The 13,613-nt window shown below is 43.2% G+C and overlaps 1 long non-coding RNA gene across 1 annotated transcript; it reads left to right on the top strand.

The window, feature by feature from the left end:
• The first annotated feature begins 1,116 nt into the window (after positions 1-1,116).
• On the top strand, positions 1,117-6,920 carry LOC135243128 (uncharacterized). Its single transcript, XR_010326567.1, has 3 exons — positions 1,117-2,124; positions 2,610-2,908; positions 3,729-6,920. It is a non-coding gene; the product is annotated as an uncharacterized LOC135243128 (long non-coding RNA).
• The last annotated feature ends 6,693 nt before the right edge of the window (positions 6,921-13,613 follow it).

The raw sequence follows: 13,613 nt of genomic DNA, 5'->3' as shown, positions 1-13,613 counted from the left end.
CATATTATTTTGCATTTGTATTACTGTATTCATGATATTTACCTTGTTTTCCATCAATTTTAAATGGGTTTTCTGATGTTTTCAAAGGTACCAATGGCTTCAATTAGGGTTCAGGGCTCAAACTAGGGTTCAGCTAGGGTTAGGGTTAGGGTTAGGGTTAGGAAAACGGTAAGTCTGAGGGTTGAGGCAAGTTCACGGTTGTGTTTAGCAGCTTGAAGATAGGTTAGGAAATGGGTTTGTTAATGATTTTGAATAAACCAAAAAAAATCTCTGCTAGCATGTGTACCTATGACCATACAAAATGTCTAATAAATGCATTTTTTTTAGGGAAAACATTTTTTATTTTATAAATGACCTCAACATTATTATTTTGCATTTGTATTATAGTATCATGATATTTACCTTGTTTTCCATCAATTTTAAATGGGTTTTCTGAGTGTTTTCAAAGGTACCAATGGCTTCAATTAGGGTTAGGGCTCAAACTAGGGTTCAGCTAGGGTTAGGGTTAGGGTTAGGGTTAGGAAAACGGTAATCTGAGGGTTGAGGCAAGTTCACGGTTGTGTTTAGCAGCTTGAGAAAGGTTAGGACATGGGTGTTGTTAATGATTTTGAATGAACCAAAAAAATTCTGCTAGCATGTGTACCTATGACCATACAAAATGTCTATAAATGCATTTTTTTAGGGAAACATTTTTTGTTTTAAATACCTCAAATCTATTATTTTGCATTTGTATAACTGTATTCATGATATTTACCTTGTTTTCCATCAATTTTAAATCGGTTTTCTGATGTTTTCAAAGGTACCAATGGCTTCAATTAGGGTTTAGGGCTCAAACTAGGGTTCAGCTAGGGTTAGGGTTAGGGTTAGGGTTAGGAAAACGGTAAGTCTGAGGGTTGAGGCAAGTTCACGGTTGTGTTTAGCAGCTTGAAGAAAGGTTAGGAAATGGGTTTGTTAATGATTTCGAATAAACCAAAAAATATCTCTGCTAGCATGTGTACCTATCACCATACAAAATGTCTAATAAATGCATTTTTTTAGGGAAAACATTTTTTGTTTTATAAATAACCTCAAATCTATTATTTTGCATTTGTATAACTGTATTCATGATATTTACCTTGTTTTCCATCAATTTTAAATAGGTTTTGAGATGTTTTCAAAGGTACCAATGGCTTCAATTAGGGTTTAGGGCTCAAACTAGGGTTCAGCTAGGGTTAGGGTTAGGGTTAGGGTTAGGAAAACGGTAAGTCTGAGGGTTGAGGCAAGTTCACGGTTGTGTTTAGCAGCTTGAAGAAAGGTTAGGACATGGGTTTGTTAATGATTTTGAATGAACCAAAAATTTTCTGTAGCATGTGTACCTATGACCATACAAAATGGCTAATAAATGCATGTTTTTTAGGGAGAACATTTTTGTTTTTTAAATGACCTCATACATATTATTTTGCATTTGTATGATAGTATTCATGATATTTACCTTGTTTTCCATCAATTTTAAATAGGTTTTGAGATGTTTTCAAAGGTACCAATGGCTTCAATTAGGGTTTAGGGCTCAAACTAGGGTTCAGCTAGGGTTAGGGTTAGGGTTAGGGTTAGGAAAACGGTAAGTCTGAGGGTTGAGGCAAGTTCACGGTTGTGTTTAGCAGCTTGAAGAAAGGTTAGGACATGGGTTTGTTAATGATTTTTCAATGAACCAAAAATTTTCTCTAGTAGCATGTGTACCTATGACCATACAAAATGGCTCATAAATGCATGTTTTTTAGGAAGAACTTTTTTGTTTTTTAAATGACCTCATGCATATTATTTTGCATTTGTATTATAGTATTCATGATATTTACCTTGTTTTCCATCAATTTTAAATGGGTTTTCGGATGTTTTCAAAGGTACCAATGGCTTCAATTAGGATTTAGTACTCAAACTAGGGTACAGCTACGGTTAGGGTTAGGAAACTTTGTAGGTCCCCTAAAAAAATATAGGCAATGAAACACCTTTTCCCCATTCTTATTTCTGCATTTACACACCACAGATCAGGGGCCAGTTCTGTGTGTTGTGGTGGATCTCCTCGGGCTCTCTTTTCCTCCATCTGTGAAGATGACGCTTAGCGGGCTTCGTGAAGAGCTCTAGAAAAATGTAAGAAACTCAGAAGCTGCCTGTCCTTCTCAAAGACACCAAGGCTCATGAGGCAAACGCCGGAGTCGTCTGCTTTTCATAAAACCTTCAAGGATTTCTTTTTTCCTTCTTTTTGTTTTTTTTTAGTCCCATGCGATTGTTCCTTATGTGAGGATTTTTTTCCTGACATTTGGAGAAAGTACAAATGTAGATCTGCCAAAATATTAGGTGGTTAATGATTAAAGGTCTTTAATCCATTTAGCTACAACATTGCTACATATTGATACAGTACAGACTCATCCACGCACATTCTGAGAAACATATTTAAAATATGAACTACCTAATGCATGTGTGCATGGAATTATGAGATTTAAAATAGTTGATTTTACAATTTGAGACAATAACCTCACCAAGGATTTCTCTTTTTTCTTTTTTCCCTCTCTCTCTCTCTCTCTCTCTCTCTCTCTCTCTCCCTCTCCCACTCTCTCTCTCTCTCTCTCTTGCAGTGGAGGCCTGGTTTGATGGTGCGAGGGCAATCTCAGCAGAGCGCAATGTCTCAGTCCCTGATCTCCGCGGAAAGGGAGAAGCTCCTCAGATGGAACCGCTGGAGGACTGCAGGAGGTCTGGAGAGCGGCGCTGAGTCCAGCCCCCGGTGCCCGTCTCCCCCGGGCCCGCAGCTGCAGCTGGAACTCACCCCCCCACCCCCCCCGTGCCCCCCCCCCACCCCCGGCAGAGCGTCCGACGCCCGGGCGAGAGGCGTTATCGAGGCTCGGGCCGTCCTGCTCGCCCAGAGATTTTATACGAGGTGACAGCTCCTCACACTTCAGCCTTCGAATCACCTCAAGTAGCTCAGCTACATCGGGGGGGGTCGGGGGGTCGGGGGGGGGGGGGGGGAATGAGCACACTTCCCTGACAAAGTCCAAATTTAGATTGACTGAGGCTAACCCCGGGCTCTCTATCCCCCCCTTGTGGCCTGACAGCATAGGCCTGCTGGTGCCCTGCTCCGCACGGGGACTGGAGCTGGGACTGACACCTCACAGGCCGGTCGGTTGTGGGGGGGCACGGGGGGGGCATGGGGGGGCGGGCTCTGAAGCAGCAGGAGAGGCGATGTCACGTCTGCTCAGAACAGGCGGGACGGCGTTTGAATACGCTCGCCTCTAACATGGCACCCGTATCTCTGTCCTCATCTCCGCTTTCTGTCACTGTGTGCAGTTCGGGGGGCCTGTCCTGCTCGCCCCGCCACCATCGGTTCAGATCCTGTTACCGCTGCACACGCTGCCGAACCGCCACGCGCGGGGACAGAGTCTCTCCGCCCCTTTCCTTTTCAAGTCGCCCCCCCCCCCCCCCCTTTTTTTTGTCGTTAATGCGCTTGATGTCTGTTTAAAACCAACGGGGGCGAATGCGGGTATCCACTGTCCGCACTGAGAGGTGCGTCGATGGGCTTGGCACCCCTGCGTCCTCGGCTCCTTCATAGAGCACCGACAGGAAGTCCACAGTATTCATAAAGCAGCTCTTATTGGCTGCATGTATTTCATGACAGTCCTGCGTCTTTGTGCTTTTTGTTCAACCGCAGCGGAGAAAGCCTCAGCACGCCTGGTGATACCCGACTCCTTTTTTTTTTGCAGGTTATGCTCGGGTGCGAAGTTCAAAAGACATCTCTGAAAGAAAGCGCTCGGAAGTTCGTTCCGAGTGATCGTTAATGGTATGTGTTGCGTCTATGGTTCACAGGGGCGCTGCTTGCCTTGGGCAAAGTGCACACTTCCACCGCGCGGTACAGAACATGCTAATGGGGCCTCACCCACTGCGCTTTGCAGCATCAGATTAGCACGTCTGGCTTCACGCTCAAGGTCAAATGTCTCTCTCTTTAAATGTCTCAGGATTGATCAAATACAGGGAGGCATTTCAGAGTAATTGTGTTTAGCTGCATCTGCGGGTCAAAACCGATGTGGATGTCCATTAATGCATCAAATATATTCCCGTAATTGTCTAAATTGTATATTAATTCCACACGCAGTTGTATAATATTAATAAGGGCCAAGGATGTGAAGAGCATCTGACACAAATGTGGTCGATCGAGCATTTTCAAACGCTTTCCCATCAAAACATCCTCATAATCCAATGAAGTATTAATTTTAGGGAACATTTCAAAGCATTTTCACTGTATAAATTACAAACTGTGCATCATCCAATATATATCCAAAGCTATAGCTTTGCAATAATGACAGGTTATAATTTTTTCTCCCAGTCTGTGGGTTTATGGCCAGAGCCAGCTTGTCTTGTTGAGGTGATCTGCTGATTGGCTATGACTATTTTGGGGGAGTCACATCACTGGGCTGAAATGTGACAAATCCATCCTACTCTTGATAGCACAGAGGATTGTATATATGTATTTTTTTTTTTTTTTTTTTTTTATAGGGAATTTGGATGAGCTCATCTTACATATAGTATATTCTGCCAAACTAGACTGGAGGATGTAGGCCCATTTCTAAAGTGCATCTCTCTGCAGAAAGCAGAGATCTTGACCCTTTATCCATTGATTGCTGTAATAATTGCTTCCTCATGGACTGAACCTCACATATTTTTATGTTTCAGCCAAACAAAGCGGTACTCCCCACTTTTGACTGTCTAGACATTGTCCTTGGGCGAAATGTAGTCTTTTTAGTTCTCTGTACTCTTAGACTGAAGGAGCATGTTTTCTCCCCTGACAGCTGTTTAAATTTGGAATTTTATTTCCCGAGCATAATTCAATCTTCTGTATGGTACAAATTATTAATGTGTCTTTATGTAATACATTTGGAAGGAATTACATAATTGCATATGTACATAATTGTCAATCAAGCCAATAATGCAGCATTACATCATCTGGTACAGTGCCTGAAAATGAAGATGTATTTATGTAATCCTTATACAGCAATACTTCATACAAGACAATTATTAAAGAAAACCAATAATACAGTTAATAAAACTTGTATTTTTGTATTTGTGAAAGCTTTATATTATTTATTTATTTGAAAGCTGTTATTATTTATTGTTTGCTTTTCAGTTCAGTGATGGAAATGCAGATTCAAATTGAAACAAACAGTAATTTTGAGTTTAATATTATTATTGTTATTATTGTTGTTGTTGTGGCGGTGGTGGTTGTTCATGGATATAATACATGCTTTGTGCTGAAGTCTTGCTGTGTAATCTATGGGGATAATAGATTACACAGCCAGCTCATGAATAAACACTCACTTGCATTGACTGGCTCTTTACAGACAGCCTGCCACTCACGACTACTTCATTTAAAAAAAAGAGAGTGTGATGGAGAAATAAATGTATAAAACGGGATGAAGTGAGAAGAGAAACACGCTCATCACCTCCTTCATCCTGACCGGCCCAAACGCGGCCCTCCGGTGGCGTCTCCTGGCGGTGCCGATGCTGTCGGGTCCGTCCCTGAGCCTCGGTCTGAGCAGTCACTCAGCGAGCGACGTGATTGGCCGTAAGCAGGCCCCTTCCACCGACCGCTCTGACGGACAGCTGCAGCCAACCGCCTGCTCTGACAGGACGGGGCGCCGTGATGGATTGCCTGGCCCGACTGCCGCTCGCGGTGGGTCAAAGGTCAAACCCGCGTCCGCACTGGGCCTGAGCGGACGCCAGAGACAGTGCCCGCCGAGTCGGAGCAGAAGTTCCAGCGCAAAGACGGCCATTCCGTGGGAGAAAGGCACCTCAAGCATTTCTGACCTTTTGCATGCTTTTCATACAAAAGAATTCAACAAAGAGCATTTTCTTTATGTGTGTTTACACCAGTATGATGTCATTTGCAAGAATATAGTTATATGTAATGCAATATGATTTGCCTAAATATTTTTTATTTAATAACAGAACTGTCCTTTGTATGATTAGTAAGCTTTTCCTTGCTTTTATGATTAACATAAGAAGTATCTTTTAGGAAAATCAAAAATTATTGTCTGCAAATTTTATTTGAGCTTGCCATCTCTTCAAAAATAATTCTGAAATGTATTTTGCATGTATATCACAGTTGTTTTGCTTATTTAAAATTCATCTGCATTTTATTATAGCTTCTATGTCCTGAAACAACATCACTTCACATGCACCACTTACATGTCAAGCTTAATTTACATTTAGAACTAAAAAAAAAAAAAACCCAACAGAATTAAAGTAGAATTTGTTTTGCCTGTAATATTATCCCTTTACTAAATACCCCATTTGGAAATTGTGACACAAACTGTTTTTTTCTTTTCTGTGGTGTATCATGTCGCATGTGTCACTGTGTTTACTGTGCCCTGCCACATGCATGCAGACTCTCAGTATTTACCGCTCTGTGTGCGTACAGTAGCTTAGCGAGCGGCTGGCTGCTTCCACGAGGCAGACAAGAGACGTGGGACTGACAGATAGAATGTGACATGGTGGTGTGACGGATTGCTTTGTGATGTCATAGAAGCTTTTCAGACATCTATTGACCAATATGGAACTGATCGTGGCAGCAATGACTGTCAACATAGACATTGAGATTATACATGTTTCCCCATTAAAAAATCAGTTTTGTTTTGTCAAACAAATTTTTGATCATTTTACTCTACTGGAATGCTTTTAATTTTCACCATCTTAACAACTGTATTTTCCATAGAAACTGAAATATATGGCTGTATTTATTGTCAGATTTGTATTGTTGCCAGGTTATCATACCCTGAAGCATGGTAATTAATAGACAATTCCCTTAAAATAAAAGTAAATGACACCTGTTTTTTTTTATTGTCATGTAATTCAGAATCTTAAAGAATTTGTGTAATAAAAAAAAGCAATGACATGTCATCCATATTTTAATGTTTATTTACATGACGTATTCCTCGTCAAAGCGACACACTGCCTGATTCAGCCCAGTTCTCTTAATTGCCGCGTCGTTAATTGTCCTGGAGCTCGAAGCTCTCCAGCCAGATCATCCCAGACAGGATTTCTCAGACGGATCTGATTGTGAAGGACACCATGTGTAGGCCAAGCCCAGCTCATCAGTCTTCAGGAGATGGTACCGGAGGAAAGGTCAGAGATAGCCTGCCGTAATGTTTTTTTTTCTCCCCCCCCCCCTTTACCCCCCCGTTATTTTATCATGTGCCGCGCATCGTCCAATGAGAACCTGCGCCTATGCCCTTACCGCCATGTGGCTTCTGCTCACCGGCCGCTAGTGCCAGCGTTTCAGACGACAAGGTTTATTTGCTGCTGTTCTGATATGTTTAGAGGAAACTGGGACTGACAGTTGGAGGAGGCTGGAAGAGGAAGTCCCCCACCCCTTCCCCCCCCACCCTCCCTCACTAACGTGAAATGTCATCTCTCCCCTGGCTGGGCTGCAGAGGCAGCGTGATGAAAAGAGCAGACATTTAAAAGTTTGTGACATGTGTCACCGACGCCGCCATTGAGCCCGCGCTCCTGATGCAGGCGGAGCTGACAGCGCCTGAGCCGGGCTCCCTGGCTGGGGGGGGCAGCCCGAGTCTGGGGGGGGGGCAGCCCGAGTCTGGGGGGGGGGCGGCCCGAGTTTGGTACGTGTCACTTCGGATGCTCGTCACCGCACATCTTGAGAAGATTCATAAATATAAACAACATTATGAAGAGCGGGGGGGTGGGACGGTGGTTGGGAGGTGTGCGTGTGGTGTTGTGGAGTGTGGGTGAGGGAGGTGGGTGGAGGTGGGTGGAGGTGGGTGGGTGCAGCGGGGTCGACTAATTAAGGTACGAGATGGAGAACAACCTGTAGGCGGCGACCCCTCCTGACCCTGTCCTGTGACAATGCGCAGGAAGCGTGCCTCCCCCAAAACAAGGGGCAGGGGGGCTTTGCACCGCTCGTCAGCCTGGCATCCTGCCCCCCCCAGGCCTGTGCCTCAGATCACATGACCTCATCAGAGTCTTGGGTAAGAAAGTTGTGGACTCTCTTAGTGTTCATGTACCAGGCAGGCAACATGTCAAAATCAGTTAGGAGCCATAGAAATGGACAAAAAGAATGATTGTGTATGGCACATTTGTGTGTGTCTGTGTGTGTGTGTGTGTGTCTGTGTGTGTGTGTGTATTTTATATTTCTATTATATGTTTGAATATGTACACTGTCTATTAAATATGAGATCAGACCCTACACGTTTGTGGTGATGTCCACCCTCTCATTATTGTCATATTGGGATATAACAGCAGAGCCGGGCCTCCTGACCTCACCCCGCTTGTGAAGCTCGGTGTGAATTTGTTGTCGCTGTCACAGGCTGTACCTCGGCTGGCCGGGGGATGTGTTACTGATCAGTAGAGGAGTGCGTCCCTGGCTGTGTCTCCACCCGACAGCGGACAGACCCCCCCCACCCCCGCACCTCCCTTCGCCCCCCCCCCCCCACCCCGTTCCTCTTATACGGAGCGCAGTGCAGAAACACTGTGGTACCAGAGCGGGGGATGACTGCGTGTCAGAGGAACTTAGGGAAACCCCGCACTCCTTCAAAGTCATCAATTATTAGGCCGCGCTCTGAGTGATCGACAGGAGCCCATGCAAATTCGGCGGGAAAAAGGCAGGCCCGGCTCGGTGATTGACGGCCTACACGGATAGCGCTGGCTGACTCCGTCTGGGATGAAGTGAGATTGTGAACGAATCACACCAGCCCCTCTCCCACCCCCCCCACCCCCCCGACGTTTAGAGCTCGTACCCGCGCCCTGCTCCTGAAGATATCAGCGCTAGCCGACTGGGGAGGAGTGGAGAAGAAAGAGTCTTATTTCCGGGATAGTTTCAGATTAGCAACATTTGTCACTGAGGGGGAAGATGGTATAATTAGCTTGTCAGTCTACTTTAGGCTGAGCTAGCTCTCCCCAGTAAGAAAGATGGACCGACTGCCAGAGGAGCTGACAGGCAGTCGATAATGTGGCAATTAATGTCATAAATAATTCTAGAACCAATTATATCAAAATGGACCTCATGCTTTAAAAAAGACCAGTATTCCCCTATCATTTCCTCTAACAGTAGGAGCAGCTTTCATTTCTCTCTGTAATTACTTTTCATTATACATAGTAATACAATATGGCATTTCTCATCACACACACACACGCACACACTCAGACTCAGACACACGCACACGCACGCACACACACACGCGCACACACACTCAGCTACACACACACACACACGCACGAGCACACACACATTTTGAATTAAGCAAAAGGAAAGCATTCTTAAAGACAAAGTTAGATTGTCATTTTACTTTACATCTTTTTAAAGACAAAATTATGAGAGACAAGTATTTGCTGGTCACACTACTAATATAATCAATCAGAAAGGGTATTAATAAATTCATGAAACAATTGATTTGTGTAGAAGAAAAAAAATCTTTTTTTTTTTGCTCAAACTTTAATCCGATATTCCGATATTAAATGTGCACTGTCTACTGTACTGTACTCACTGAAACTGGAGTCCAAGGCACATGGAGTTTTGTAAAATAGAAGAAAAATATTCAAAGTGACCTCACAAACACAATAAAACACCCTCAGTTTTACTTCTGAAAATAAGGTTATTTTTCCTGTGAATCGGGGTTAAAATCAATTACATGAAAAATGTATTCCGGTGTTGCTCATTCACATAAAATGTATTTATTTTTTCTTATTTCTCTGTAAACTAACGAGGTGAGTTCAACCTGAGCGGAATGTCAGCGATGCGGTGGAAGACACTGTTAAATACATTGAACACAGCCCAAGGCCTTGCGAAGGTCAAACCTGCCGGAATATATGCGTACGCCGTGATTGCTCAAGGTCACGTCAGTTCCCTCTACATAATACATGAACCCTGTAACTCTTACCAATTCCAATCATCCAACCTGAACCTTGGGATAAAAATTTTACTAAGTAAATCAGCGAACATGCTGGCATTTCTATTAACCTCAAACGTGGGGACGCCGGAAAATGAATCATAATAAATAACAACACGCAGGTGTAAATCAGCTTTACTGCGTTGAGGTGAGGGGAAAATGCAGTGGATACCGCCATCTGGTAGCAGTTGAGGCTAATTTTGTAGCAGGAAATTAAACTGTATGCTGTTCGGCCTTGGCATAACAGTAAAATCCAAAAAAAAAACAAAAAAGTAATCTTTTATTTTTAATCATAACAATTTAGCGCTCATAGCAGTCCTGTGAGGCTGCAGGTGCTGTAGCATTTACTGCTTAATTTAGCAATTGCCAGCGCAGGAGAGCTGAATTTAATTAAGAATTTAATTTTATATTTTCATTTTTTTTAAACAATTAATTTACCCGTCCTGTTGGGACGCCCCGGAATCACCAGAACAACAGTGTGGGTGTTTTCCGGCGGCGGTGTTAATGCTGCCATGGCAACGGCTTCTTGTTTAGTATTAATTAATTGAGCGACTGAAATTATCCCCCCCCCCCCGGTCCCCCGTGAGTGGCTCCATCGGTTAGAAGGTGTGGCCCCACTCAGCCACGTTCGGAGGTTCACACGTTCTGCGCTCCTGTGAACACCGCCATCGTGTGCAAACGGGGCCTCCTTCAAACACCACTCCAGGGCGGGCTGGTGCCAGCACAGCCAACGTCAGATAGCTTAGCAGCAGCACAGCCAACGTCAGATAGCTTAGCAGCAGCACAGCCAACGTCAGATAGCTTAGCAGCAGCACAGCCAATGTCAGATAGCTTAGCAGCAGCACAACCAACGTCAGATAGCTTAGCAGCAGCACAGCCAACGTCAGATAGCTTAGCAGAAGCACAGTGCACTGTCTTTGCACATACAGGTGTCATTTGTCAAACCACAAAAGATTATAAAAGTCAAACATCTGCACATGGCCCATTTATTAATGTGGTTTACAGGTGTACATCAAAAATTCACTTTTCAAAGTATTTTTTCCCAGTAATCCTTCCTACAGTTGAATAACATTTAAATTAAATTTTTTAAATATTTTGTTTCAGCAAACACATTTGACCTTACTGTACTCTTTCGTACATCGGGAGGCTATCTATAAAAAGTTCTTAAAGGGGCTATGTTTAAGTAAAAGTGCTGTAATTTCTACACGGTGGAACCAAAATCCATAAAAATACTCTTTAATAAAAGCTGAGAATCTGCACTTTAACCATTTATGGATTATTTTAGAGTACAGTGCCAAATTAAAAGAACTGTCTTTAAGTACACAATGGCTTAGACTTGCCTTGGTCCCCACAACTTAGGTCCCGTGTCCATTACACAGATTCTCCTCAGCGCAAAGTCAAAATGAAATATGCTGCACTCTATATATTTTACATAATATCATTAAGTAGAGTATGTGTAAAATAAAAATAAAATCACCACGGTATGTTACTATGTAAGCCCTTATAGGATTTTTTGATCTGCTCGACCCATTTGTACTTAGGTTCTTGCTCTTATAAGTCCTGTGGTTTGAATTTAGACCACCTGACCTGGTGAGTCTAGGGAAGCATCTCCTAAAAAGTGTTTTTAAATAACTCTGTTACTGGAAATATAAAAAAAATGTATTATAACCTTGTATGTTTACAATGTAATGCCACAAATACTGTAAGAACATGTAGTTACCCTGTTCTCTGAGGCTGTTGGATGAAGCGTACAGTAAGCCGCCTTTTGTTCGCTTTGATTCAGCTGAACGTTAAATTAGCCCGCAGCTTCGATTTTGTATGCTTGACTTTAAATGCTGAAAGCCGAGAGAGGAAAAAAAGAAAGTACCGGCAGTTCTGACATTTACTGAGCATGGAAAGGGTCAGGGAGCGCCCGTGCCGGACCACTGCCGGGGAGACGGGTGCCCTCCGGAGGCACCGCCGTTTGGATGTGAAATCGGAACGTAAATATTCTGATACCGCCCGTTTGGCAAGCAACACGCTGCAGTTATGCCTCTGCGTTTCAGAGGCCCGGGCTCTGCTCTCACATTCATGCTGCGAGTTGATGAGCTGTTTTTATTTTTATTTTATTTTTTTTCCGTGGGACTGAATTTCCTGTTTGCCCTTTAGTTTAGATGCTGGGTCTCGCGTGTGTGCGGAGGCAGCGCCGGGCTCTTCTGCCTCGCCGCCTGCTGTAGGAAACGCGTATCCGGCTGCAGTGCGCTCTGGGATACGTCTGCAAAGATCAGATCTGAGTCCCTGTAAACTGGCTCCATGGCTACTGTGTCCCACGAAGAAAAGTCCACTCCATAGAGGGCTGCTTTTGCCAGGAAGGAATACTGCGGAAAAAGTTACACCAATTTGTCAGGACTACCATTTTTGAAGTCGGTAAACACGTGGGGATCATTGTTGCAGTAAAAGTGAGAAAATCACAAATTCAGAATGTTTTCTTACGGCGGTGACGTTAACACACATTCACTCAATCCTATAAGGCATATTCACTCAATCCTATAAGGCATATTCACCCAATCCTATGCACATGCATATGCCTAAAATGTAGAGGTCATAGGACAAGCAGCACCATATTAATTTTCTATAGTGAATTATGTGCAGAATGACATACAGCATCTTTGCACTTTTGCCCTGTGTCATTTATTAAATTAGAATGTTTTTACAAAATTAGAAAAATTTATGGACGGTATTGAATTGAAAACCAAATATTGAGGTGACCTGTGGTGAATTACTATGGTAATTTAATTTTTACCTCATGCAGGCAGTATTTGCTTAATATAGTTAGACAAAGAGAAGCCATTGCATGCCTGGATGTGTGCGTGTAAACGCATATATGTTTCCATGTATGCATGCATGCATGCACATATGCACACACAACACTCACGCATGCTCATCTGCAGTGAAAAATATTGCCTGTTTCAGCTTCTTCAACCTAAACTGTGTAATTCTGCTTTAAAAGATCAGATCTGAAGACTAGGGCAGATTACAACTGTGCTTGATTGACTGTTGCCAGATTTGGTTTATGCAAAAATAAGATAATTATCTTGACATTATCAGGAATGACTGATTGAGTATTTCCCTAAACTTTGACAGAAATGATCCAGACGGGTACTACTGAACTAAATGAAATCTTATAAATCTTTTATCTGACATAGCACTGGGAAATATCACATTGCAAATAATAATAATAATAATAATAATAATAATAATAAAATAATATAAACCCAACAATTGTTTAACAAACAGAATGTAGATGCATGCTATTTCAGGTTATACAGACTATACAGTCTTTATGCTGGTGATGATATCTTTTGTGCTGATAAAAAATTGAGAGATAATAGAGAGGAGAAAAAAGACAAAGGTGAAGGGGGTCATTTCGATATGAAAGAGCGAGCTCATGCAAAATATACATGGCCCGTGGCAGAACGAGCTGATGCCAGTGCTCTGTGCTCTAAAAGCCTGCAACATCTGGGTAAACATTTGGCTTTTCCAGCGATGTAGGCGATGTGCTTATAGCCTGAAGAGAGATGTCTCAGGCAATATACCACACTGCCCTCAGGGCGCCCCTAAGTGGCATCGCACTGCTGCTAAAACCAGGCTGGGCTGGCAGTAGCCTGCTGGAGCACGACTGGGCGCATGTTTGGGGCTCTTACGATGACAGCG

This window comes from Anguilla rostrata, chromosome 2 (genome assembly GCF_018555375.3).
Source record: "Anguilla rostrata isolate EN2019 chromosome 2, ASM1855537v3, whole genome shotgun sequence".
NCBI classification, from domain to species: Eukaryota; Metazoa; Chordata; class Actinopteri; order Anguilliformes; family Anguillidae; genus Anguilla; species Anguilla rostrata.
The sequence above is the reverse complement of the archived record's forward strand: the minus strand, read 5'-3'. Positions and strand labels throughout refer to the sequence as shown.